The following is a 27899-nucleotide window of genomic DNA, read 5'->3' on the forward strand; positions in this document are numbered from 1 at the left end:
GGGGAGAAGAAAAAAAAATGGGGAGGGGAAAGTTTATGCGACTGCATCTGCTCTGAGGACTGAGGATTTCAGACCCTGAAGAGATGCCAATCCAGCTCTGCCCATGGGCACTGGAGATTTTAACGACAAAAGGAGCCCCTTAGCAGAAGTGCTGCTGAGTGGCAGGCTGGCCCCACAGTGTCACCACCACCGTGACAGAGGTATGTGAAACAGTGACGAGTCAAAGTCATCCAATACTCAAAGGATGGGAGCATGGGGAAGACTGTCAGTGTCCCTCGTAGTGGCAGCTTTTACCAAGGCGCGAAGTTCACCAGGAATCCCAGCTCCCCGCAGCTTCACATCAGATGAATTTGGGAAGCTAGTAAGGAGAGACAGAAAGATTCACACTCACCCAAAGTCCCCTCTGAGCTCTTCTCCTGAAAGTTTAAAGGCTCCCACAACACCTGAGGGTGTTGGTATACCTTGTTTGGTATCAGAATAATGAAAAGTAAGAATGGCATCATCTCCCATGACAACTGTCACTAGAGGGCATGGAGCAGTGCTGCACTGAATCCAAGTGCAAAGGAGAGGAGCATCCCAAAGGTACGCACCCCAAGTTCCCCACAAAGGCTTTGCCCAGTGCCAAGCGGTTGAGGCTCCCACCACCCCTGGGAGGGAGCAAGGCAGATTCCCTGCGTGCCTGCCCCGCTGCTCTGCCGGGACAGAGGAAACCAATGGTCCATCTGCTCTCATCCCCTACTTCCAATACCGGAGCCGTGAGGCTGGGAGGCAGGTGTACGAACAGCTCCGGGTGACAGCACAGCCTGTGACAGCCCCTGCACCGCACAGGCAGCAGACGGAGCCGACAGGTTCACGGTCCTGTACGTGGGCTGTGCTATCGCGGGCTCCTGACCCTCTGTGCCCTGAGCAGAACAGTCGGTAGCTCTGCGGCTATTTTAATCCTAGTCACTGCATAAGCGCCTCTAATGTAGATAATCATTTCTAAGACGGGCTAACTGAAAGCAATGCTAAATGTTTTCGTGCTCTGTGGACTGCCTGCAGGTTTTTTGATTAATGAAAAGGTTCTGTTTGACACAGATGTACTTAATTTACTGAAGTAGGTAGAATAACAGCTGATGCTGTTTAAAAGGAGAGTGGTAATTTTTTTTTTTTTCATTGTTCAGTCTCTCTGCATCTGGACACTGTAAGTTTGGTTTCTAAATGCTCAGTAAAAAAAAAACCCTGGTTTTCAGGCTCAAGACTAGATAAAGTTCATCTCTCTACTGATAATCCTTAATGTTAACATGTTCCTAATTTTAAGCTCAATGAGAGTCTCATTAAAACCCAGGATGCTATGTCAGTTTCTAAAGATGGGATCATGGTATATATGTTGATGCAATGAGACTGAATTAGATTTATATGGATAAGAATTCAGGTTGAAAAATAAATTTATCAGAAATATTCTATGGTTTCAAAAATATGCATATATCGGATTTAGTATTCTGAAAAATGGCAGATATTTATCCTTCCAGAAGATGGCAATCTTTCTCTAGTCTTCTTTTTGGGAGTCTCTGCTGCTCACCTGTGTCCTGGGGGGAAGCAACGCCCAAGTTTAGACTTCTGTTCCTTGCCTTTATTTTTTTCCCCCTATATCTTCCTCTTTTTTTTTCCCTTTTTTATGAACACAGCCTTTTTACCTTGCCTGCAATTTGGGGGGGGAGTCCTTCTCTCTGAGTTATCTGAGCCTCACGAGACTTCTGAAATCATTGGGGAAAGAAAAAAAGAGGAATGAATGCAGGAACTTAGCAGGGTTTTTGCTCCACCTTCTGCCCTGCACAGAACTATACTTTCTAATACATTTTCCAATATTTTGTCAAGTAGCATATTAATTTTCTCAATGTGTTTCCCTCCCCAGAGTATTGCGCACAGCTCATAGAACATCAACACCAGAGCACATTTCCTGATGTTCAACAAACTTCCCTTAGCAAAATTTTATGTTTGGTTGTTGTTTTTTTTTTTTTTAAATCTCCATTCCAATCTCACCTTAATCTGACCAATTATGGACAGGAAAACCAAGCTGTATCTGTCTTTAACCTATTGTGCCTTCCAGTTTTCTCCTCTTTGTATCTGATATTTCCCACCATAACTTGGCTCGGCTAGGGGTTTTTGGATGTCTCTTTCTCTTTGAACTCAGCAGCAGCCAGTCCCTGGTGACTCGTTTAAAGTTCGCCCATTGAAGTGAATGCCCACAGCAGTTGATTTCCTGCGCAATCAGCCAAGCACTTGGCTTATAGGAACAAAACAAGGAAACGAAATGCAAAACACAATTTTAGCACAGCACCTCTATGGAGATTGCCAACTCTAAAAAAGTCCGGGCATTTACAAATGATGCATTTTTATCCTGGCTGTATCAATACATACTTTGGGTGTATTCTGACCCAAAGTGACACTCTCAACTCCCAAGCGTGTTGGTGGAAAAGAAAGGTGAGGAGCCCTTGCCATACAGGGCCCAAAAATTGCAATACTTAACTGGCAGGTCTCAAGAGGCGCACGGTTCTTCATAGACCTCCATGCAGGAATCCTCCCCAGGGATGTCAGGGATTACATGCTGTCCTGACATCGGCTCTTCAGCTGCCCTGAAGAGGAAAAGAGAGGAGGGAGAGTGCCTATTTACACCCATAAAGTTGCTCTGTGAAACCTGGACAAAGACTCATACTCACCCCTCATTCCACACATTCCTAGCAAATGACACTTCCCAGAACTCCTATTTTTGCTGTTTTTACAGGAAGACCGTCCAGCGCTGCAGTCCCCTCCCTTACTGCCACACAGAACGCAGGATGTCTCCGGGTGGCAGTGACACTGAGAGAGCCAGACTTCTCAAACCCAGTGACAGACTGCAAATGCCAGATTTCTCCCTGAGCTCTGAATAATTCCACTCAGATTGTAACCTTTATTTAGCTGTTTGCATGATGCATTAACTCTTGCTCTGCAAATGACCTCACCAGGCATATTTTTTCTAGTCTAAGCACATTTAAAGGTGAATTCTGTTTTTAAACATGAACAGCTTACATTGCTAGACATCAAGTCTGTGGCAGAACAGAAGTAAAGATTGAATTGAAATAAATAAATGCATCTTAAAGATGAACAAACAAGCTTGCCATTAGTTTGGACCTAATTACTTTTTTTACCACCCTACTTTTTTTTAATTCTTTTTTTTTTTTTTCTTAACCCAAATCTTACTTGGTTGGATTTTTTTCTAATCTTTATGGTTATCAACCATTCAAAAACCACATAGAAAGCAGACATGAAAAGAAAAAAAAAAGTAAATGCAGCAACACAGACTTTGAGGACTCACTAGAGATTCTAGATGCCTCAATTTCTAGATAGGCAACATAAGATGATTTAAAGGGAGTTGCTTTTCACAGAGTACTTAAACTTTGGCAACTCTAGGATGTGTTCACCTGAGCACACAGAAAAAAATGTTATTTATCAAATTTAGCCAACCATAAACTGTAAGCAGACAAGAAAAAGACTACTTTTTATATAGATCTATAAGGATATTAAAGAGGAGCCAGTCCAGGAAAGGGTCCATACAAACCCCCAAGTAGATAAACGCTTACCTTATCTCACTGCTCACTATCCCCATCTGCTCTTCTGAGGCATTCAGTGAAATACTACAAGGTGACCATGGACTCTCCCCACTATTTCTTTCTCTGACTGAACATGTAGCAGCCAATAAATTCCATGAGATTTGACCAGACGTTTTGAAATATACCAAGTCTGTCATTTTACTGATGGGTTAATTCTTTCTGAGCTCGTTAATTCATCACGGTACATTATATCAGCCGCAGGATTGGCAGGGAGTCCACTTCTGCAGAATGCGTCTTTGTAATTTGGTAGTCTCCTTTATGAAAATTGTTGGCAGTTTTAAATCTACCACTTATGGGATCTCAGTCTGTTCCTCCACAGAATCACAAACACCCAGATTCAATGGCTGTCACTGGCTCATGGTTTTTTTATTGTCAAGAGGGACCATTACGACAACATAGTCTCATCTCGGGTGTAACAGAACCCAAAGAACTTCAAACAATAATTTCTAGTGATACACAGAGCTCCTACTGGAGGTATTGCACATATTTTATGCAACTAACTAGCATTGACTGCACAACAGACTATGATGGAAAACTCATCACATTGTTAGAGAAGTTATTCCAATGGTTAATTAACCTCATTCTTAAAATTTTGCTCTTGATTTGTAAGCAGAGTGTCTGCTTTAGTTTTCCAAACTCATCAGGCTGCTCCAACACACAAATAAATAGCCAGTGAAATGATTTCCTAAAAATGTTATTGTAAGAGTCACAAATCAATGCATTTCATTAGAGGCACACAGTGTGATCTAACAAGCTGGCTGACAGCCCAAATTCCTGGTTCTGTACTTGGCTCTGACTCGTAATTTTCCCCTCCCATCAGCCAAGTCATTAGTGGTAGTCCGTTTACACTGCAGTCAAAGCAGTGGCAGAGATGGGGAGTAAACATTCAGTGCTTGTTTTAATTGAGTGTTGCTAGCAATTTTGCTCCAGCAATATGGAGCACAATGCAAGGTACAAACCTCAGTCCAGAAACAGAGTAGAGAGTAAGCTGTGCTGAACTCCACATTGCCATGGCTGGACTGATAGTTCAAAAATAATACTTGTTTCCCTACACTATAAAGTTGGGTCTTCATAGTCATTCCCACAGACGCAAATCTACAGCACAGCTGATCCTTGTTGATGTTGGAATCAGCACAAAGCCAGTGGGAAGGAGACACTCTGTTTTGATAATGACAAAACTCGAGGATCTAAAATTATCTGTGCAAAAAGTACATCACGTATGCAGGTGATCTTGGAGTCAAAGAAATGTTTAATATCAGTATTAAAGCAAAAAAAAAAAAATTGAAACAGTACAGTTGAACCACACTGCACTTTGGTTTCATGTCTGGAAATGAGTAAGTCAGAGCAATTGTTCTTTGCTTCAGTTTATCTTTTCCTCCATTTCACTACAATGAATCAGAATAAGCAGAGCTAGAGGAAGCCTCCAAAGATTATCTAGTCAATCCACCTGCATCAATATGACCTAGGCACCCTGAAAACCTTCAAGCCTGCCGTTAAAATTTTCTGCAAGGCAGACACTACTCCATCCTGGATTGAAGTCAGTATATTCCCTTGTAATATCTTGATTCCAACCAAATCACAATATCCAACAGAAAACTTTTCCATCTCTGCTAAATGCCATGGTCTCCATCCCATATCTGACGTATTTACTCACGTGGACTGTCCCCTTGAGGCCATTGGAACCACACGGTTTACTAAAGTTATACTCACGCGCTAGTATTTGAGGAACCAGTGCTTCAAAGGAAGACTCTAAGCTAGCAGGAGAGGTTTGGAAATCAAAAAAGAGTGAGTAAGACAGAGAGTTAGCTTTTTTGAGGTGAGGCGTGGGAGGTGTTTTCGTTCTTTAGCTATTAAAAACTCCTTGCTTTGGCAAGAAAAAAAAAAAGGGGGGGGAGAGAAAACTGGGAGGGGAAGGATTCATGAATAAAGAGGCCGCGTGGCAAGAGGTACAGCAACCAGGGTGGCCAGAAGGCACAAGCGAGTTTCTCAGGCTGGCTTGCCTGATGAAGCAGAGATGGTAGTGAGCACAGGTCAGAGGAGCCAAGGTCTAATATGCTGGTCTAAAGGGAAAAATAAAACCAGCTCTCTTTACAACGCTGAGCAGAAGGGTTATGTTACAGTGGGCGCTTTGAAAGCAACGGTGCTAGATATTATAATTGCACCTTTTATCTTTCTGGATGTCCTGGTAATTATCCAGGATTGAGGCATCTCCTTTCTTCCCAGATTTAATGAGGATTTCAGATCCCTTTCCATTCCTTCATGGCATTTTGGAGCCGTGGCTTCACAGACGGTCCTGCTGTCGAGCACCAACCCCAGTGCTCACGCCTCCCGTGCCTTTGCACACTGCGGCGGGCAGCACGGCGGGGCTGCCTGTCTACTGGGGAGGGGACAGGCCAGCGGTGACACAAGTTTGGGCCCCCGGCCCTGTGCCTTGGCGGCCCGGAGGGAGTGGCGGTGCGGGGAGCAGGCGGTGTTGCCGCCGTGGCGTTGGGCGGATGCAGCCATGTGTGCCATGGCTGGGGAGCTGCGGGGTGCCTAGGCCTCCCCACATGTCCTGGGGGAAGGGAGGGCCCTGGTCGGTGGAAACGGAAGCAAGAAATATTTTGGAGACGGCCAGGAGAGAACTTGGGCGTCTCCCTCTCCTCTGCTGTTTGGTGTTTGGGGTTTTTTTCTGGTTTTTTTCCTTCTTTTTTTTCTTTTTTTTTTTTTTTTTGTTGTTTTTCTTCCTCCCTCCTTCTCCTCTGTCTGTACCTCCCTGTTTCCTCACAGCCAGGTTTCTGCTTGCCTGGGCAACCCTGGTCCCATGCGAGGAGCGGGGGTACCGCTTCCCCAGGGTGGTCCCAGCTGTGGGCAGGAGGGGTCCAGGAGCGGTGACATCATCCTGGGCCAGGGGAGGCCAGAACTGGTGACCCTGGAGCCACAGCCAGAGGCCTTTGTGCAAGTGCATTGTAACCTGGGCCTTAATCACGAAATCATGTGCTATTATTTCCATCAGGCCCAGAGTTAAAAAAAAAAATAAAATAAACAACTGTCCTTCCTGACCCCCATTATATTTTCCCTGAGCAGGCTCAAGCTGCAATTACTCAAGGGCTCATTATTTAGCCAGATTTGGGGGAAGTTTTGTCATAGATGGCAAAAGCTGTGTTCCTGACAGAAAAATTGTGATTTATTTCAAAGCAAGACAGTGCTCAGAGGGTGGTTTTTTAAAAGAAAAAGTCAACAAGATTTTTTTTTTTTTTAAATGTGGATAAAACAGAATATTCCCCTGCCAGCCTTGTTCTCAGAAACAGCTACGTGGTTTTGACTGAAATTAAAAACAAAACCAAAAAGAACCCAGTAAAACAGCTGAAGCAGACGTGAGCTAGAAGATGCTGGGTCCAAGTTTGGCAAAGTCAAAAGCAACCGAAGCCAAACCTTGTGATGGGATGTGTCAAGTGACTATTACAATAAAGAGGCAACGCTACTAGCAATGTCTTCTATGTTCTGCACATCCATTAACATGCTAATGTCAACATCAGTCTTTCCCAGGTAGCCAAGGATTATAATTGCTGAGCTTTACAACTAAATATTAAGCGTCATGGCTAAACTGCTTGACTGAATAAGAATCATTTGCCATCACCTGAACCGGGTGAGCATGAAGGAAAGAGAACATTTGGCTAGTGTGTTATCACGGGCAGAGCTCAGAGAAATTAGGTCAGGCAGAATGGAAAGAAAATTTCAGAAACCTCTTCCAAACAGTGAAAAGTAGTTGTCTGTCGACTGCGGAACAGTCTCTTATGGGAAGTAAAGGATGCCCATCGCTTAAATCATACACAACCAGACTGGATAATGCACTGGAAAATGTACTGTAAGAGAGAATCTTGCAGGAACTGAGCTGGGCTAGAATGTGAGCAGATGGACTGGATGATCTAGCAAGATTTTTCCCATCTCTAATTTCTATGGGTTGGGGGGGGGGGGTTTGGTTGTTTTGATGTGTTTGGTATTATTTTTAATTGGCAATAGTTTGCATTGTTGAAATTCCTTCACACAAGTCAAAGCATCTCTGAGCGAGACAGAAGATGAGGCTGGAGAGAGAGAGGTGGGTGTGTTTCCTGGATGATACAAAAAAGAAAGAAGTCTGCAGCCTTGCAGAGGCTGTGAAACTAGACAGACTGGCTGGAGAGAACAGGAGGGAACACAGCTCCAAGGGGCTGCTCCCACCAGGCTGATGCACATGCAGGTGAGCTGTGCTGAGGACACGGTGGGTGAGGATTAGGAGTTAGGTCAATGGTAAAAAGGGTGGCTTTGAGAGAGCTATGACCCTACTTAAGCACGCCATGGTCACTCGTGGTCAGTCTTCAGCACTGGGCAAGAAGTGGGAAGGCTCAGCTCTAGGTCTCTGCATGACTCCCCTGCTAGTCCCACCAAAGGATTTTTGAGTTAGCAGAGCATTTGATTAGGGGCTCCCCTCCCATGCTCCTTCCTTTTAAAGCAAGAGTTTTCTGTTTTGCTTTAGTTTGAAATCAGCTTTCAGAGGGTTGGATTAAAACAGAGATTGCAGAGCTGGTTTTTCACTCCTTCATTAATCCAGTGCTGGACACAACAAACATCCTTAATTACTCCCATCAGTCCTTATGCCTCACACGTGGCTTGACCAATGCACCACAATCCTGACTTTCAAAATCCCTAGCATTTCAGTTCATGACTGGATGCAGTCACAGGTCAGCCGCTCCCCTTTCATGACACTCAAAGCAGGTCACTGGCCTGTGCTACAGCCTTTTACCACTCCTGCTAAGTCTGCCTGTGTTGCAATCCTAAGGATGCCCCAGGGCTCTGTTAATGGGCACCTGAAGTCCAACCTGTATTGAGCAATCCTCAATCAGCCCTAGGAAAGTCTGTCTGTCCTACTGTACCACATGTTTTACTATTCCAGCCTTGGAACACCTCCTGGTTTGGGCTAACACAGCAGTCCAGGATAACACCTCCCTCTGCAATCCTCATGCTCCAGGTTTGGGATGATGGTGATGTTTGAAGTGCAATATTGCTAAGATTCTCAACAAAACCATTCTGGAATTTACTGGTGTTTCTTTCCACCCACAGTCTGTTACAGACCTTAAATGTGTGCCTCACAGCTTTGCCAGAGCAGATCTGCTGTTCTGCTCTCTTCATAGATTAAAATGCATTTAATAATTATTACAATCAATATTAAAATCAAAGCAATTGAACTTTCCCACAATCCTTCATAGCCATTTTTACAGCTGGCTTAACCTCTTCACTGAAGATCTGGAGACTATTCTTTTAAAAGCTCAAATGTGGTCCTCAAGAGGCTTTGAGATCCTCTAGGACAAAAGAGCTACTGAAGTCTTTTTGTTGTTGCTAAAGAAAAAATCTGTGGGTCGCAGATCAAATCTGGTAAGGTACAAGGCGTCCCAGACAGCACCAATCACTGTCTTGGGGACGTATACTGGCGAGCGGAGGCAGGGATGTCAGAGGAGCCATACCTCCAGTCTGGCCTTCTTTACTGTATTTCCTAATGGGAAGATTCCTGTACTATTCCTTCTCCACCTCCTCACTCCCAGGCTTTCACTGGTGCCCTCAGACACCCGGCTCACTAACACATAACCAAAATGTACATCCAGGGAAAGTGACTTGACGCCTGCAGGATCTCAGCCAGCTTATTCAATCACTGCTTGGAAAACAGCCATGGCTTGGAATGCCTATGTCCACCCCCAAAAAGCTTCTCTTTTTCTGAGCCACCACAGCCCCTCTCAGCTACTAGGTTACATGTAGGCGCTGGGACTTCCCACAGAAGAGAGCAGTAGGGAGTGCAGGGAGTGCCGTTTCCATCTCCTGTCCCGGAGGCAGAGAGATTTAATCAAGTGCTTTCCACAGAGCTTAGGGCTCCTAGCAGCGATGAGGGAGAATGAGTCTCTTTCCGATCATTAGGAGGTTCTCACAGAGGCTTTCCCTGTAGTGATCACACCCTTCAGGGATACAGGTGCATCTGCTGAACACTGCAGATACCTGCTCTGACCCCGTGCACAGCATTCACCTTTGGTCTCCCTCCTGCCCACACTAAGGCCATGGTTTCTTTTACGTCTCTGCCTTTTTAGGATGACATACAAGCTGGACTGAAAGACTTCAAATGACAAGCAACTAACCATCCCTAAACTGTCCCACTGCCTAACCAGCTTCACAGTTCGGGAGTGCATGCCCTATTTCTTGATGGCCTTCAACTGCCAGCCACTGTGTTAGTAAGCTAAGCAGTCCAGGCCATGCACTCAAGCCCCAACATGCAATTTTCTGCATTGCTGAGCTGTTAGCATGCTTTGTGGCAAGTTTTGGCTTGTGGCAGCTAGTACTCTCCTAACAGCAAGGCTCAGTCTGACACCACAGGTCCGGGCATCATTCCCAACAGGTTATTTGGGCAAGGCGACTTTCTTTGGGGGAGAAGAAATTTTATTCAGAGGGATGCTGTGCCACTTGCCCGCAGGTTCAGAGAACTGGCCATGGATCACTTTATTTACTAGTGTAGGTGTAACCTAGATTTCGACGAGACCTTTTCTGCCAGCGTTGTTTACTATTAGAAATCTCTCTCCCAGGTGAAGTATTTGTAGACTGTGATTAAGTTAATTCTTAACTTTGTCTTATATAAACTACATTTTGAATTCTTTCCAGTTTTCAGCATCCTTTGAAAAATACAAATGGGAAAACAGAAGACAGTAGTCCAGTACGATCTCACCAGCCATGCCTGTCCTCCAAGCCCTTTGCAGCTTCCCTTCCCCTTATAAGCACAGCACAAGGCACAAATCCTCCTGTCCTTGTCTGTGTACTTCTTTTCCAAGGTCAGGAATCCTACAGGTGTAGGCCAACGGGACACTAATTTGGTCCCTGACATGACCTCTCAGGCAACCAAGAGTTTAAAGCATTCCAAGTTACACTTCTGCTGCTCAGCTTGGACACAGAGGTTAGTGGGACTGAAAAAAATGAAAATGTCTCACTTGCTATTCACCTCATACATTTAGGAGTGATATCTTTCCTAAACTGTTGAGGGTTTTATCCTGAAGATTATTAACCATGATGCCGATATCCTCTACAGCGGCCCTGTGTTCCAGCATACTGTCTCCAATCTCCCTGGCATATCCCATGTACACACTTTGCTACCAGAAGGTAGCCGTGGCCTTTCATTGTTGAAATGCACTCAAGAGATCCATCTCTGCCTGTGCAATTTGAGCTGACCTTGCTGTTGTTGCCCTCCCCACCATTATTAGTGTAACATGTAAATACGCCACCAATTAAATTTTCCTGATAAATGAGTTCAGTACCACCAGGCTAAAAGTTTACCCCTGTAGCAACACCACTGGAAGCACTTGCTCATAGCAGGTTTTCCCCCTGGCAGGTACTTTCTGAAGTCTAACCATTGATAAGCTCTCAAGCTATGCAACAGAGGTGGTGTTGGTTATCTTTGCCTCTAACCCTGCCATCCACGAGAAGGTTTCTGTATCATGGCCCGTGGACTCTTAGATGCCACGGTCTTGATCCTTACGTCATAAAGCAAAAATAACTGTATTACACATGAAAGGATGGGGTTTGTATGTAAGGCATTGCTCTTGAACACAGTTCCAAGCTCGGCTGTACAGGTCTACAGAACTGCCATTCAGCCACTCTACCCCTCATCTCTATGAGCACAGCAAGGCTCGGTCGTTTCTGTTCACAGGGATGTTGGTAACACCAAACCAGGGAGCCACTGTGGGGCACTCAGAAGTTAGGTGAGCACGTAGACAGTGTCAACCTGCCACTACGCCCACACTCATGACTTGGGGATCCACTGATGCAAGCACTGCACTGTTGCAAAACAAATACTGCAGAGTTTCAGCCTCACTAGCCCTCTGGTGTGGCACAGCTGTCACTGTGCCTCAGAACAATTGTCACCACCTTGCTAGGCAACCATCACAACATGGTAATGGCCTGTCAATATACAGCAGGAAGGTCATAAGGCCAAATCTTCAGCAGCAATCTCCAGGATTTCTTTTGTAGAGCTCCCCTTGGCTGGGTAGCTGAGGAAACAAGAGATTTTTCTCCAGCAAGCGGTATTAAAAAGAAAAAAAGGGAAAATAAAAGCCTCAGCCTGCTTTGCAAGCACAACTGCAGTTTGCAACTATGAAGCTGAATTTTCCAGCCATCAGAATGAGTTTTTCTCCCTATCTGTCCCTTTTCTCTCCGCCTCCAGACAAATTGTAGAATCATAGAATGGTTTGGGTTGGAAAAGACCTCAAAGATCATCTAGTTCCAACCCCTCTGCCATGGGCAGGGACGCCTTCCACTAGACCAGGTTGCTCAAAGCCCCATCCAACCTGGCCTTGAACACTTCCAGGGAGGGGGCATCCACAGCTTCTCTGGGCAACCTCTTCCAGTGCCTCACCACCTTCATCGTAAAAATTCTCTTCCTTATATCGAATTTAAATCTCCCCTCTTTCACTTTAAAGCCATTACTCTTTGTCCTATCATTACACTCCCTGATAAACAGTCCCTCTCCATCTTTCCTGTAGGCCCCTTCAGGTACTGGAAGGCTGCTCTAAGGTCTCCCTGGAACCTTCTCTTCTCCAGGCTGAACAACCCCAACTCTCTCAGCCTGTCCTCATAGCAGAGGTGCTCCAGCCCTTTGATCATCTTTGTGGCCCTCCTCTGGACTCACTCCAACACCTCAAATACTGCAAATACTGCACACACTGAGTCAAGGGCAAAGTTTTAGGAGTTAAATCCAACCCCTTTGGAAAACACCATACCTGCCACACTGGGATCTTACTGTCAGCACAAAGACTTCCCCTTGAAAAATGACTAGTAGCTTCTACCGGGGCACTGCTGCTTAGAGGGACAAGACTTTGCCTTCAGCAGAGAGCTAGGTGGCATTAAGTGCTGAGCACTAGATAAAGCTAGGAAAGCAAGACGTATTGTGCTAACCCTTATCTACAGAAACACCTTTGACATGCAGAATGTTTGTTCACCATGATTACCTGGGTGGAGAGGTTATTGTTGCTTGAATTATTTACTTTTAAAACCACAGTTATTTGCCTCCACCCTTCTCACACTGCCCTGCGCACCCCAGCACTAACACATCTTAGCATAACCGGGGAACACCGGGGAGGACTGTAAAGAGCACTAGGAGAATGGCTCCTAGGAGATACATCTGGCTAGAGACACAGATGTCCACTGGGACTACTCATCAGCACGAGAGAGCAAAAAAGTGTTACCTGCCTCTGCTGTAAGGTCTACCGGGCATCAGTCCCAGAGGAGAAGAGGACATAAGTGAAGTAAGACTAAGCCTGGCAGAAAGGCATCTATTCCTTCTCCTTTTCCTGCCTCTGCCAGATCAGAGGGCAGGGTGAGTCTCAATCAGATAAATACAGCTTTACAGGCCTTATGCATAGAATGGATGTGCTCCCTCCAGTCCCTGTTGGTGAGAAGATCTGGCTCTCTCCTCCCAATGCTCTGTGCATCTCAGAGACTCTTGCACTTAACAGCTGCCTGAAGGGAACAAGCAGCAGAATTGAATGGAAAGGCATGGTTTTGGACATCCTTGTGACTCTGCCACCACCACTGCACTGACAAGAAATGCCTTTGGGTGTAGATGAGAGATGGAAAATCAGCACTGGATTACTGTTCAGAAGGAGCCTGTGTTCCCTGAGGTCACTGGCAACACTCGCATTGGTTTTTTATGGTGCGGGGTCACACCCATAGTCTTCGTCCCAGCCAAAGCAAGTTCATTTCCTGGCCTGCAGTGTGTTCTCCTGTGTCCAGTCCAGTTTCGGAGACCAGAACTGATTGATAGGCTAGGCTTCCATTACTGAGTTTCCCTTGGGAAGCTATTCCACACACCAACAAAAGTCAGTTGCTAGCAAAGATTTCCTGATATTCAACTGAAAATTTCCTTTCACTCAAACTCTTTCCATTACTCCAGCTATTTTCTTTTGGATCTTCTCCCTTAAGTACCATATTCCACTTGCCTCCATCCTTCCAAGACAGTTTCATCACTGTGTGTGCAAGCCTAGCTTTTGAGAACTGCCTGTCCCAGTCCTGCCCTGCCCTGGTTCACTCCCCCTGTCAAAAGGAAGCACACAGCTTGCAATGCTGGGAGCAAGTGCCAGATTTTCAGAAGTGGTAAGAAACCACAACTGCAGAGCAGTCTGTGGGAGCAGCAGCTGTGACCATCTCCAGCTGCCCACAGCAGGTGAAGAGCCTGCAATCCCAGCGTGGCAGGACTGGTTGCCTCCAGCAGCAGGTCTCAGTGCTCCTGTTGACATCCATGTGGTCACCAGCAACAGAATAACCAAGGTGGGAAGGTCAGCATCACATGTCTACAAATATTCCCCAAAGTATCCAAACTGAAGAGCACATGAAAAGAAAATGGCTTGCTTCCAGGCTAACCCTTGCACGCCAAGGCAGGGACCCAGATCTCTGTGATGGCCACCCTGGTGATCACAATTGCATTTCAGCGTCACATTTACCTCTAAGGACAGTGGTGGCTCATTATATTTCTGACCACCACCTAGCACGTTGGGGCCCTAGCTCTCAGCATTGCCATAGAGTAATAATAACGGTAATAATATGGTTTGGTTTGTTTCCTCAAACTGTTACAATAAGGTGTCAGTAAGAGTATTGAGCGTTGTCCTTCATACCAGTGCAAATTTAATCCCAGCACTACAAAGGTATTCCTTTGGGCATATGAAGCTTTAGGGACACTTTAGCTCTAGGCACAAACAGCCATATTCCCAAAAATATACTTCTATTCCAGATGTTGTAGTGATTGTATCACACAAAGAGCAATTCTAGCTTGATAAAAGAAAAAAAAGTCACTTATTCCCCAGAGTTATTAACCCCTTGCTCCCTCAGCAGTTTTCGCAGGGAAATAGTCACAACATGTGAGTCAAACTGAGGTAGCAGGTAGGCTGAATATGGCCCAGATACGTGCAGACCGCTATATTATGTTATATTACATGGGGCAGCTTGGAAAGCTAAATTGAGTCAGACAAGTCCCTATAAAATGTGTCATGGTTTAAGTCACTCTTGTTCAGGAGTTTATTACTCTCAGCTAAGATGCAAGAGCTGAACAGTGCCTGTAGTAGTATGAAGTGTAACAGGACAGCATAAATCATATCCTGCAATAGTTAACCTTTAAAAAGGTGAATGGATGCCTTTAATCTCTTAGGGGCTGAGAATTAGAAAATTGATACAGCTCTTTTATCCACCTCTTGAGTGCATGTACATACACATACATCTATTCTTCTCAGAATAAGGCTCACTTACTTTAAGAGTAAAAATTCAACAACCAACCACGAATGGTTCCCAAATTTACTAACGTAGAAGAATATAGCCTCTCTAATCTGCTCAGATTTGCAATACAAGAAAGAACATCAAGGTGGATGTTTCCAGGCAAGCAGGCATACGATATGAACACAACACTACCTTGGTGTGATGCCAGAAGCTAAGGTAGTTGGACCCCATTCAGGTCCCAGAGACCCAATACACCTGCTATTTCGCAGCCAAACCAGTGAGCTCCCCCAGGAAAAGGACGTGTTATGGGGTGCAGGGAGCCGCTGGCCCTTATCAGAACATAAAAGCAGCCAGAATCCCATTGGGAAACAAACAGGACACCCCCCTCTTTTTTTCTTTTTTTTTTTTAATTTTTTTTAGGGAAAAGGCACACCTACTTCCTCTGTGCAAAGTCTTAAATACCAGACCAGCAGCTCAGTGATATTTGTCCTATTAGTCATGACAGGGGCATTTACAACAATGATGAGTGCGGTTGCTAGCACTGTAATGCACTCTGTAATGCAGTCATAGATTCAGTATATACAGGCTAAGAAAATGCAGAGATAACAAGTAAGTCTCCGTTCCAAGGTATTTAAAATGGATTTACAAATTATCCACCTTCCTGGCAAGCAGGGGTCAGATTACAGCAGTTTACTCTAAGTGGGCAGTGAGGATGCAAGAAACCTGAAGTTTTATTCTTCAGTGGCGGAAGCCACTAGGAGCCTGGGTGAAGTGCTCTACAGACAAAATGCAGCGCGCAGGTCACCGGCTGGACCGTTTGGACAAAATCAGTTGTGGATGTTGGAACCTAAACAATGCTTCAGACAGGTTCATTTAACTGTTGCTGGGTATGTTTAACACCTCAGAAAAATAAAGTCCCCTTTTTGAATTGATTTCAAAGTGGGTATTTGGAGACCTCAAAACTAGGAAGCCCTAACCCCAAATAGCAACTGGCTTGTGGGGAAGAAAATCTGTAATCTTGAAGTCTGGCACTTGCAAAAGGATATAGGGGTCACAGGCTTCTTCATGGACTCCCCTCACAAAGCCCCTTTCTGCCATGCCTGCACAGAGTATTTAGACAGAAGGTTACATGGGTTGGATTTCAAAGCAAGGAATGTCAGAAGAGATCTTCCAGCTGTGAATGGCCTCCAGATGTGGGCTTTTTTTCTCCAGGCCTGGGGGAGGGGATGAGAATGCCTTGCGTTTGTCTCATAAAATTAAATGGAAAAACATTGTCTACCGAGGAGGGTGGGCAGACAGAGAAGGTGGAGTCAGAAACTGGGCAGAACAGAACAGGAAAAAAAAGCAGAAGCACAGCTGAAATGGTTGAGGACACGTATCATCTTAAAAGCTGCAGTCTCTGAGTAGAGGCTGGTTATTAAACGACATGGCAGACATCAGCAATCAAGGCATTTGAAATGCAAAGGGCCAAATAAACCAAAATGTAGTTTCATTTGCAGAAAGTACATTCTCCCTCTCCCCGAGCTGTGACAGGATCTTACACTGTGAAACACCCCCAGAGAGGCTGTGGCCAGGACCACTCGCTTGCTGGTTGAAACTGTGCTAAGCCACAACCAACATGTTTCTCTTACCAGCACCCCACAGTCCTGGACTTGTAGCTAGTTATCTTTTCCTCTGCAAAGACTGTCTGTGGACAGTTTATACCTCCTTCGAGCTTATTTATGCACAATTATTCTCCTCAATTGAAATTCGGCCCCAAGCAATGAATCTGTGCAAGCTGGAAAGACCAGCATCCCTGGGGACAAATTTTACTCTCAGTTATTTCTGCAAATGTTCTACTCACGGTTGCAAATACGCAGAATCCAATTACATTGCTGATATGGAACCTGGCATTTCCTGCTTGGACAGGTGTTAACTGTTTGTATCAGACAGCCAGAGCATATTTACTGCTCATCCAGCAAGGGAAGAGTATGTCTGTCTCCTAAACGTCATCTACTGCCCTGGCAAAGCTAACAGGGAAAACAATGCTTTTCTCATGTTAAAAATATGACCACATTTTTTGCTTACTTTCACTCAAAAGTCCCTATTTCTGGTTTATGGCATGGCCTAGCACACCAGTGCAAAGAACATTAGGAATGTCTATAAGAGATGTCAGCTCTCCATCTGGAAGCTTGTGGTCTTCTCCAGCTCATTGGTTCACTTTCCACTTCTGTAATATCTCACCAGCTGTCAGATAATAATTTGGGAAATGACTGTAGCAGAAAAAAAAAAAAAAAGTTTTACTAAAAATGTAAGATAACCTGTCCTAGCCCAGACTAAAGAACCAGTATTTCTTCTCTAGCAGTCACCAGCTATTAAGGAAAGAAGTATAAGAAACAGAGGAAACATAAACTACATCCCAGTACACCTGCTCACTTTCCATCAGCCTGCTGTTTAGGACACTTCTGATGCAAAGGTAGCATCTGTGCTGCTGCATTCAACAGTCACCAAAGGAAATATGCTGCATAGACGTTCCAAACCCATTCACGCATTATCTTCCACCAACAGTCTGTGGCAATGAGTTCCATTACTCCTTGATGCCTACGTGGAAAAGTCCATAGTTTGTTTGTTTTAAACCTGTTGCCTAACCATTTTATCAGGTGCCATTAGTATTTGTGATATGGCACTGCATGAATGTTAGTTCTCTGTTGACATTCTCCATACCATTTGTGATTCCCTTTCAGGCATCTCTTTTTCAAGATTAGCAATCTCTGATTGCCCAGAAACTATCTCCTACTTCTGATCATTGTTGAAGTCCTCTCTATTCTTACTAGTGTTTCTTTATGGTCTTCAAAGCAGTAACCAGAAGCACTCGCAACTTTAAAACTTGCAGCAGACCATGAAGTACAGAGGCATAATCACATTCTTTGTTTCTTCTGTACTCATTCCTAACATTTCTGTTTGGCTTTTTGACCTTTACGGAGCCTTGAGAGAGTGTTTTCAGCAGGCTGTCTGCAACAAATCCAAGATCTCTTTCTCTACTGGCAGCAGCTGACTTAGAGCCCTTCAGTGTATCTGTACAGCCAGGATGTTTTCCTCCTCGTGGAATTCCCTTGCATTTGCTGCCACTGAATTTCATCTGCCAGGGCGTGCCCAGCCACTCAGTGCCAGGAGATTTTCTGCAACCCTTTGTAGTCAGCTTTATATTGCCTCTCTAGAATAACTGTGGGCCAGAAGTAAACTGTTAACTTCTGTTCACGTTCCTCTCCAGATGACAAGTGTGTTGAATAGCACTAGTGTTAGCACAGAGCCCTGTGAGGTCCTTCTGATGAGCTCTTTGTCGAGACTGACCATTTGAAGTGCTCAGCTTGACGCTTGTGATCCCATTTGGCAGAGCTCTCCACAGCCAGGACTCACCTTTGAGAGGGGTCCAGCGCACAGGACTGCCCGGCACCAGCCTTTTTCAGATGCAGTGTGCTCAGACAGCAGGTATGTGAGGACGCTCTCTGTGATAACTAGAGATAAACTCGCTTTAATGGCCTGGATTTTAAATCTAGCAATTCCAGGGACAGAAGAAACTGGACACAGATGCTTGCTGGTTTCTGTGTTACTGAGTTCCAAAGGATGTGAGGGCTGCCATAGGAAAAACAGAGTTACTGCACGGGAAAGGTTGGAGCTCTTCACATCAGCGGAGGACAGGGTGCAGATCTGCACTATCCCACTGCAACTCCTCCCCTCCCTTGACTTGGAGCATTCCTGACATGTTCCTTCCCTTTCTCTGTGGGGCTGGTGACGGCAGGCAAGGGTGCCTTGGGCAAGTTTTCACTAGCTGTGAACAAGCCTGCACACAGAAGGATCCCCCTTGATCCATCCATCAAGAGTGGGATGGATCAGAAAACAGAAGAGTGGGCCAGGTGTGGGCACAGCACACCCTCCACTCTCCTCTGCCAAACCACAGGCTCTCTGAGCCAGGATGTCAGCCTGATATCCTCTTCTGATACATGCTGGCTCCTCCACATCCAGACCCTCAGACTGCCCCAGCTGGGATTCTGACCTGCAAAATATGTCTTCTGCTCCTGACTTTGCAGCTGGAAGTAACCTCATGGTCATGTGGCCCATGGTTTCAGGTGCCACAATGTCTCCAAGGTGAGAGGGGCCACCTTGGGGGAAAGCAAATAGGAAAGCATCCCAGGCATGAAAATGCTTCTGTGGTTCTTGAGACAGGAATTTCTCTCACACCCATCCCTTCCCCTCTATTCCTCCCCACTCCTTGGTGCAGCTGAAACCCAGCAGCAGCAACAGCAGGCAAGTTTAGTCACTCTACCACCTGGGTATCGATTACACTTGCAGGTGGAAACCAAGCGATCAAAATCAAGATGTCAGCTTTGCCAGAGGATTCTCCTTGACTCCTAGTTTGGGCCCAGTGCCAGTCCTCACCCTGTTGCATTTCAGCATCCCAGATCTTCCCATGACAGTCTGGCAGGTGTTTATTCAGGCAGAGGCATTTCACTTCACGTGTCTTCAGCCTTCATGGAAGGCAGAGAAATTCCAGAGCTGATTTCCTGAGCAGTATTGAGCAACCCAACACCACTGACAGCTGGGACAGGCAGAAAACAACAGCTTTTTTGTGTCTGGGTCAAACCCTCTCATTACTTGTTTCTGCCTGCTGACATTTCCCTAGACGGCAAAAGGATTTTTAAATTACAGTGACATGCTGGCCTTTCTTGTATTAAGAACTCAGCTTTACAAATAGCGCATGGTACCCAGCAAGGCATCAGCTGAGCAGCAACCTGCCTTCAGAGACTGCTCTCCTGGGAGGAGAAACCTCCACAGATCTCCTGTGACTCAGTGCCTCTCAGCTCCCTGACTTTTTCCAGGCATTTTGGGAGATACACAGTGCATACCCAGTGACCCATGCTGATAAGCAGCATCATCTGCTGCTGGGACAGACTCAGCTGCTAGCCAGCACGGAGAGTGGGACAACCAGCAGTTGTTGCTTGTGTGAGTATTGGGTGGGATTGGTTTCCAGCAAAGAGAAAGGCTGCGAATTCATGTCTCCAGTGCACCCACATATCCTTCTCCCCCAAAAGGGGACAGCAGAGACAGCAATAAAACTCTGAGAGATGGAGATGCCTGTCAGCTACTTTGCAGCTTCCATTTTTCATTGCTGTTTCCACCCTGCTTTCACTCTGAAATCACTTATTTTGGTAGCTGTGACATGCAGAGGTCTCTGTTAACTTTCAGAGCTCAATCATGCCCACTGTTTGGCCCATGGCATGGATGTCACCTCTTCATTGAGTCATTAAGGTGACAGTACTGGACTGGAACAAGCAGATGGGAGGCAGCACAAGGAACCTCCATAAGGTTCCTTGTGCCCAGACACACCACTGCTTCTAAGTCATGAAACTTGGAGGGTTCAAAGGAGATCAGTACCTCCCTTCCCCTCCATCCTGACCACTTTTCTTACAAAGAAAAGGACTCCACAGCCAGCCAGATGGAGCTGCTGGTGATGCCCGGTGGGAATAGCTGCTCTGCAAGTGGTCCATGAGGCAGAAGGGCCTCTTTCCCCATCACCTGTAGAAAACGTGACCAGCTTAAGGAGTACAGCCAACTATAAGAGATGTAATTCAAGTACCACACAGGAGTTCCTGACATGTGGCTTGCTGCCTCTATAGCCACAATAATAGAAATGGGATGTTGGAGTAGCCTATCACCCTGCCTGCACTTTGCTCACCCCAACACACACAGCAGCACTGTGAAGAGGATCAGATCCTGCACTCAGAAGGGTTTTGCTGGGTTCTTCTGGAAGTGATGAAGATGATGGTGTCCCTTGCTCCTCTGTGTTTCACCTTGACCCGGTAAACTCATCATTCATACAAACCTGGCCACCACAAAACTATTGTTGCAGGTTATTCAGCCTGTGCCTCATTTTGCTCAGTTTCACTCTCTAGCCCTATCTGGAGCAGTATTATAAAGTAAACCCACAGTCTTGCATATCACAGGAGACATTACATTTGTCCTCAGCAAGGCAGTACCTACATCTTTGGGGTTACCATTAAGCTTCAGTCCAAGGTTCAAAAATCCCCTCCAATAATCACATCCTCCTAAGCATTTCTTCAGTTCACCTCCAAGAATCCTTATTCTTCACCCGGGAGCATGCTTTACCACTCTGCCATGTCTTTTGCTTCAATTAATTTATTTTCATTTTTTGTTCAGTTGATCTCACAGGGATGGCAATGTTCATACACACCTATCAAATTCAAGCAATCATTTTGTGCCATTGAGACATTTTGCTGATTTTTGTTCCACACTCGCAAAGCATCACCCTTTACAAGCATACTTGAAGTAAAAAAACCCAGGCCTTTAATTCTTTGTGCTATCTAATCATCCTCAGAGCCAGGCAGTGTGGTGAATGCTCCCTTTCTCCTGCCCCTCGTCTAGCTCATGTCTTCCCCCAACCTCCCAGCATGGAGCTGCACCAGGGACATGATGTCTCTGACTTTAGTATGAAGCTACCACAGACCAGCCAGGCAATTCCTCAGTCCCACAGCACTGCTGGGACTACACTAGAGCGATCCCTTGTCATAGGATTTGAGGCAAATCCTCTCAGCAATGAGAACCTTCAGTGTTCACTGTCATTACCATTGATAGGGCCTCTCCAGGGGTGAAATATGGCTCTGAGATTTGTGGATGTGAGAGGGACATCAGCATTTGAAGAGCTCTAAATGACATTGGCTGCCTTCTCCCCCGCTAAGTGCTATATCACGTTGCAAGCTCTTCTCCAGCTCTCTGTCTGCTGTCCCTGTTAAGTTGCTTCCAGCTTTATTTCTCTTGCAAGTTCCAAAGGCTCCCGCCCTCTGAATAGCTAACTTTGGGTTTATTTTCCCCCAGATAATAGGTTTGCATTTTTCCAGTTTGAATCTTGTGTTATTATTTCCTGCCCATATCCTGCCTCAAACACAAGGGAGCCACGAAAGTGGTGACTGTACATTACAAAAGGAGAAGGAATGGAGTCATGAAAATTTTTGAGTTTGTGAATGCACAGAAAGGGAGCATGTGTGTGTGAGGGGAAGCAAAGCATAATTTATGTTCCCCCTCAAAAGACCAATGGACAGCTGGCAAAAAGCAGGGGAGCAGGTAGCAAGGAAGGAGACAAAGCTTAGTTCAATGCTCAGTCTCTGTGCTGATGTGAGAGGTTTTTCCCCCTCAAAAATTCTCTCTTTGCCACCGTTTTTTTTGACATGGTGGCACTGCTTCAATCCCTGATTCAAAATCAGAAAGACTGCCATGAAGCCGATGCGAGCTGTTCCAGTTCTGCACTGCTGCAAATAAACTCAGAAGCTGGCCCATAGTGTGACACGTGTAGATGTTTCCTCTTTCAGAAGGGAACCATTCCTCTGCAGTCACAGGAATTGTTTTCCTCTTTGTCAGGGAATGAAAAAGCAAACCTAGAGATCGTCCCCTTCCTTCTGCCATGCAACAGCAACAGGAGAGATAGGACTTCCCAGCCTCTTGCCAGCCCTCTCCGCTTTGCTCAGGGACTTGGAGCTCAGAGGTGCTTTCCTTATTGGCTGCATCACCCATGGTGTTCAGCCCTCTCTGCCCTGCCCTGACCCTGTCAATGCCGAGCCTGTCTTTCCATCTCAGCTACACCTCTCTGTTTTCCTTCTCCTCCCTCCTCACTATGCACTGAGCTCGGTGCTTTTCCCCTCCCACCAACCCTTCCCCTCACTGGGAGACCAGTACAGGTACCACTGCCCTCCCTAGCAAGCCTTCCCTGGGCTTTTCTTTCAGTTTAGTTAAGTGATCTGCCTGCTTGGTTTGTTCATAAGTCAGGTCCCTTGCAGTCTCTGCAAATTTATCTTCCTAGGCTTCCACTCTCCCTTCCCACATACATGTAGAGCCTGTGAGACTACAAGGTTACTTAAATAAATGCATCCTGAGATTAAAAAAAGCAAGATATTGCAGAGAGTGAGGAGCAAGTACAGTCAGCCATCATGCATCCTCTAAACCTTATCTCTGGCTGCAGAGACATCAACATCTACTCTAAGAAGAAAGCCCAGCAAACCTTCAGTAGAGCTAATACGTGCAAACAGCCCATGGGGGCAGCAGATGAACAGAAAGATGTCCCGTTATCAAACCTCAACCACAGCACAAATGGCACTTGCCCTTGCCTCTTAGCCAAGGTCCATTCCTACAGCCAAGGACACAGCTACAGTCCAGGACATAGGACGGTCATGCAGCTAATTCCCTCTGTCAGCACTGAATGAAAGGAGAGCAATAAGGCACTGTCAACTCATGCCATTTCTTGGTGCTTTCAGGATTTCTTTTTTCTCCACTAACATGGTAAAACCTGTCAGTGAAGCACTCAGTAGCAGGCACTGCACAATCCAGCAGCCACAGAAGGCAGAGGTAGAGATGAGCCAGGAGCAGGAGAAAGCAATAAAGAAAACCTCCTTGGTTGCCAGAATGGATGAGAGAGGCCTTCATGTGCAGGTGGAGAATACCACCAGCCACTAACTCTTTGATGTGGAATGGGAGAGGTTCTTGGGGAAAGTGACAGCTCAGATGGGTCTACCAGGGCAGAGGTACCATTTGCACATTACAAGCAAATGTCTTCAGCTGGGCTGTTCCCAATGGAAGAAAGGAAGAGATTGAGGTAGAGGTTAAAGTAAGGGAAAATGAGATGGGGAGTGCAGTTCCCCCACTCTCATAAAAGCAGCACCCTAATTTCAGATGGCTCTCATCTCTCCACACCTTTCGCTCCAGAGCATGGAAGAAAGTTACGTTTTCCAAGGTTCAGGTCTCTATTCCCAGCACCAGCCAGCTCATGCTGCCTCCTCCAGGTGTTCAGAACCTCAGCCTGAGGATCACATTCAGCCCACCCAACAGCACCTGGGAAGGCAAGGCACTTCTGGGCTAACTGACCCCCTAAGAACTAAACCCCTCAGCCAGTTATGAACAGATTGCCATTTACCCAGTCTGGCAGAATCTCCACATCTGCTGCAGAGACCACAATAGGAATGTCAGTACACTAAGACAGAGTGAGATACCCGTCCACCCATTGCACAGAGGATTAATAATCCAGCAACATCTCCCTTTCCAACATAAGAATGAAGTGTATGGTCCCTTTCACACAGTAGGACAAAACTGAATTCTAATCACTATGCAAATTATGGTAGGAACAGTCTCCTTATCTCATGCCCATATTAATTTTTTTATTCCTTTTAAGAAACAAGGAAAGTTTTGGGGCTTACCAGATGTGGTAGGTGGGTTGCAGGGAATGCATTCTGGCATAGACCCCACTCATAATGCTCAAGTCCTGGAGGAAGCTATTGCAGTTTTTGCTTGTTAAAGCTTTGTGACAAACCATTTGTTGTGGTTTTACCAGGACACCATTCCTACACAAATGTTATAAACCCTAGGCGTTTTCAACTCTGTACCTATCACCCACTTTCAAAAGATTAGTCAGTCTGACAGTCCTTAAGTGATTTTGGAAAAATCAGATGTAGATGTTTCTGTAGGTTTTGTTCTTTGTACAGTTGACCAAAGTACTTGGGCCAGAGATCATCCCTGCCACCAAAAAAAACCCCAAAAAACCCAAACCCCAAAAAAACCTACAACCAGACTGTGCACAGGAAGAGTTACAGCTGTTCAGAGTTGACTGCAGTGCACTCCTTTCTTGTACTACTGAGCTTGTAAAGCCAGCTTCCCTAAGTACTGGAAGTCTAGCAGTCCTTCGGGGGACAGGAACATGACAAGACGCATTAGAGAAATGACCAAAACCATAAAGGTGTGACTTCCAATATCTGCTTCCTCAGAACTGAGTGAAGCTATAAATAAGGGAGCCATTGCCCTGTCCTCTCCAGTGGATGAATGGTCCCATTTGAAGCCCTGCAGGGTCATGCATGACAAATGCAGTTTATCATATGGCTCTGAGATGTATCATATGTCTCTGCAAATTACTGTATCACATGGATAACCCCAGGATACACACACAAACACATCAGTTACACCACTACAAAGCAGTATGAAACTTGTTGGTTTCTATTTTTTTTAAACCCACACATTAGCTCAGGCTCAACCCCGCCTTCTCCATGTCACGATAAGTGGAGAAGTAGCAAACAACATGGAACATATCACTTCCACTTGTCCTGCAACCATCCAGGAGGATGTTGCAGAGAGTAAACAGCACAGAGAGAGGAAAGGATTTAAGTATCTTTAGGTGGAATGACATGCTGTTTAGACTGCAGGGGGCTTAATATGCAATGTGTGTTTGCAGATCGTTATCCGGAAAAAAGATGTCCAAATAGCATATGTTGAATTCCTGTTGAATTTGTAGTTAAAAGCATCCCAGAGAGCATGGGAACTCAGCTACAGACCTCTCCCAAGCATAGATTCTGGCATCTGAAGAAAGTGCAGAGAGACCATGGCCTATTTCCCCTGGCACCCTCCTCTCTAGAAATGATCTGTTCTGGATGCTCCCAGCCAAGCCTGACCATGCCTCCCCCACCCCTAACTCCACACCCCATCTCCCGCTCCTTATCATCCATTCCTCCTTTGATCTGGGCTTGCGAAAGCTTAATGTTTGTCTTATGTCACTGTGGATGCTCATCTTGTTACACCAAGGGCTACTGTTCACACGCAGTAGCGATGTCTGCAAATGTGTGGGGACATGGCAAAACAAGCAGAGATACAGCAGCTGCAAGCTGCTTGTTTAGGAATAGCTTCAGCAAAGGCATGGCACGCATGGGAAAGCTTCACCCTCTTGTTGCCCGTGGAAATGCCAATCCAGATTCCCACAGCTTAAATTCTCATGGCTTTGACCTGACCACCTCCTATTAGTTGGCTGTAGGCATTCAGAAAAGCCTGTGAAATGAGTGATGCTTAGGTCAAGGGACACCATGAATTATGGTGTGGGGATCTTAGGCAATTCAACCTTAGTGTGTCAAACTGGCAGCATGCTTTAGACTTTTGGTCTCATGATGAGACTTTTCACGTCACGGCTTTTCTATTGCAACCTGCCTTGTGAAACCACACACCCTAAAGGGAGAAGTTGCCGGAGGCACACAGGAAGACCAGCCTCTTCTCTAGATGGGTGGATAGACCTGGTTCTCCGTCACACACACAAAGGCTTATTGAGCTAGCGCTTCATCCACAGACAAACAGCTACAGAAAACATGACAAATCTTATCGACTTGAAAAGTTTTCTTTCCTTTACCTACTGGTAGGAAGTTTTCTCACTTCTACCTTGTCTTCCTGTCCAGATGCAAGGTGGAAATATCCCAAAGAGCTACCAATCTGCTCAGTGGAAGCTGAGCTCTCCCCTGACCTCATCATACCCTGACATCAGGGGGATACCCTCACTTGCTTAAACCATCATCTTGCCCACATGCAGCATTGCTCCCAAAAAGGGGCAGCTGCCCACACCTTTGTTTGCTTGATGCTCACTGTTAACCCCCTCTCATGCCCAGCTTGACAGGTATAGCAGCAGGGATGAAGCAAACTGCTGGCAGGGTACCAGTGCTCTTCCAGGGCCACAGTCACAGCCTACGTGGCCTGTCCGGTTACTTTTTTTTATTCTGCTTGTTAGGCACCAACATTTCCAGATGGAGAGCTAGGAAGAAATGCTCCTGTGGGCAGGCTGATGCTGACGCTGCAGAACCCCACTGCCTCCCTGCGAAGCGTCTGATGTTGGCCATTGCCTGACACGGCCTCTCAGGCTAGAGAGCAATTTGTATAAAACAAGTTTGGTCTCTCTGGACAAATAATGCTTTGCCAGTCACGGGTCACTTCATAACCAACTTCCCAGGCGGCTCCACCATAGTTGCTCCATGTGAATGTGTTTTAGATGCAGGTGTTTTGGCTGCTGGGTCTCAGATAAGCAATTCTGCGAGTGTGCAGGCAGCTGGCTCTGGCAGGTGGGCAGTCACTTGTGAGCAGGTCTGAGGCAGAGGATGCTCCACCGCAGCTGAACTCTGATCCACGGAGTCTGCTTTGGGACCGTCCACTCCAGTACTTTGTGTGGAGCTGAGCATCCCTCATTCCAATAAATTCTGCTGGGGGAACAGAGAAGGGCAAATGCACAGTGCAGCTCAATGCAAATGGCAGCTCCTTCTGCAAGGTAAGCAAATATATTCTCCTTTCTCTGGATAGCATATTCATGTATACCACCAAGAAGCACATTCTAATCCATACATATTAAACTCAGGCTTATTCTATCCTTAAGGAACAAAAATTTGTCTTTATTTTTCATCAGTGGCAAAATTCCCATGGGATTGTCTGGGCATGATGTCTTTGCCCACCATATATGTCATCTTTGCTGCTATTTTATCCATAGATATGTTTTTAAGCAGGTTGCTATAGTCTAAAATTAGACCAGACACATATCAATAACACCAGAGAGGAAGAACAATGTGAAAAATAGCCGGGTCTTTTAATTTCTGTAGACTTCAAAAAGCACCAGCTTTGTCTTTCAAATAAGGGCAATCCAGTGTCCTCCTCATTAAAGTGGTATTTTATCAGTATCTGCTTATCTCTTTCTGGGCCTCTGCAAAGGCAGGCTTGATTCCTTGCAGTTGCAGATCACCAGCTACCACAATATGGATCACATTTTAACCCAGATGCTTTCTGACAAACTTCTCCCCCCTTCACTCACATCTCAAGCACATCTCTACTCAATCTTGCCTGTAGCACCCACGAGACAACTACACCAGTCAATCCTCTGCAAATGTAAAGGATCTATTTTTAGAGGTCCTTAAGATGACAAGAAATGCTGACCTCAGAAAACTGTGAATCACAAACTCTTTATTTCATCTTCCTTGCCTGCTCTCTCTCCGTGGAAGTAAACCACCACCATCTGGCCAACTTACTCCAGAGTCACCATCAGGCCAGAGCTGCATTTTGAGCATCTCTGCTCCTTGGTATATACCCAAGAGTCTTGTCCGTGCCAACCCCACAGGCCCAATTTGCATCCCCCATCCTGCCAACCTCTGCGACTTCTCCCTGTGCAGCACGGGGAGGGGATGCGGTGACTCACCC

The 27899-nt window shown here is 45.8% G+C and overlaps 2 protein-coding genes across 9 annotated transcripts in view; both read right to left on the reverse strand.

Annotated features, from left to right (window-relative positions):
• The window catches only part of GSG1 (germ cell associated 1), a 34884-nt gene extending 10678 nt beyond the window's left edge, over positions 1-24206 (reverse strand). Inside the window, exons 1-4 of one of the 8 annotated variants that reach the window (XM_075750608.1) lie at positions 5340-5429; positions 2023-2615; positions 1677-1736; positions 295-358 (exon numbers count right to left, since the gene is read on the reverse strand). The gene's annotated coding sequence lies outside the window, so the exon portion shown is untranslated. The other 7 variants (XM_075750618.1, XM_075750642.1, XM_075750651.1 and 4 more) reach the window with 7 other exon arrangements.
• LOC142601518 (histone H4) overlaps positions 1-27899 on the reverse strand; it is a 370615-nt gene that overhangs the window by 212897 nt on the left and 129819 nt on the right. The gene's annotated exons all lie outside the window — the stretch shown is intronic.

Source organism: Balearica regulorum, chromosome 1 (genome assembly GCF_011004875.1).
Source record: "Balearica regulorum gibbericeps isolate bBalReg1 chromosome 1, bBalReg1.pri, whole genome shotgun sequence".
NCBI lineage: Eukaryota > Metazoa > Chordata > Aves > Gruiformes > Gruidae > Balearica > Balearica regulorum.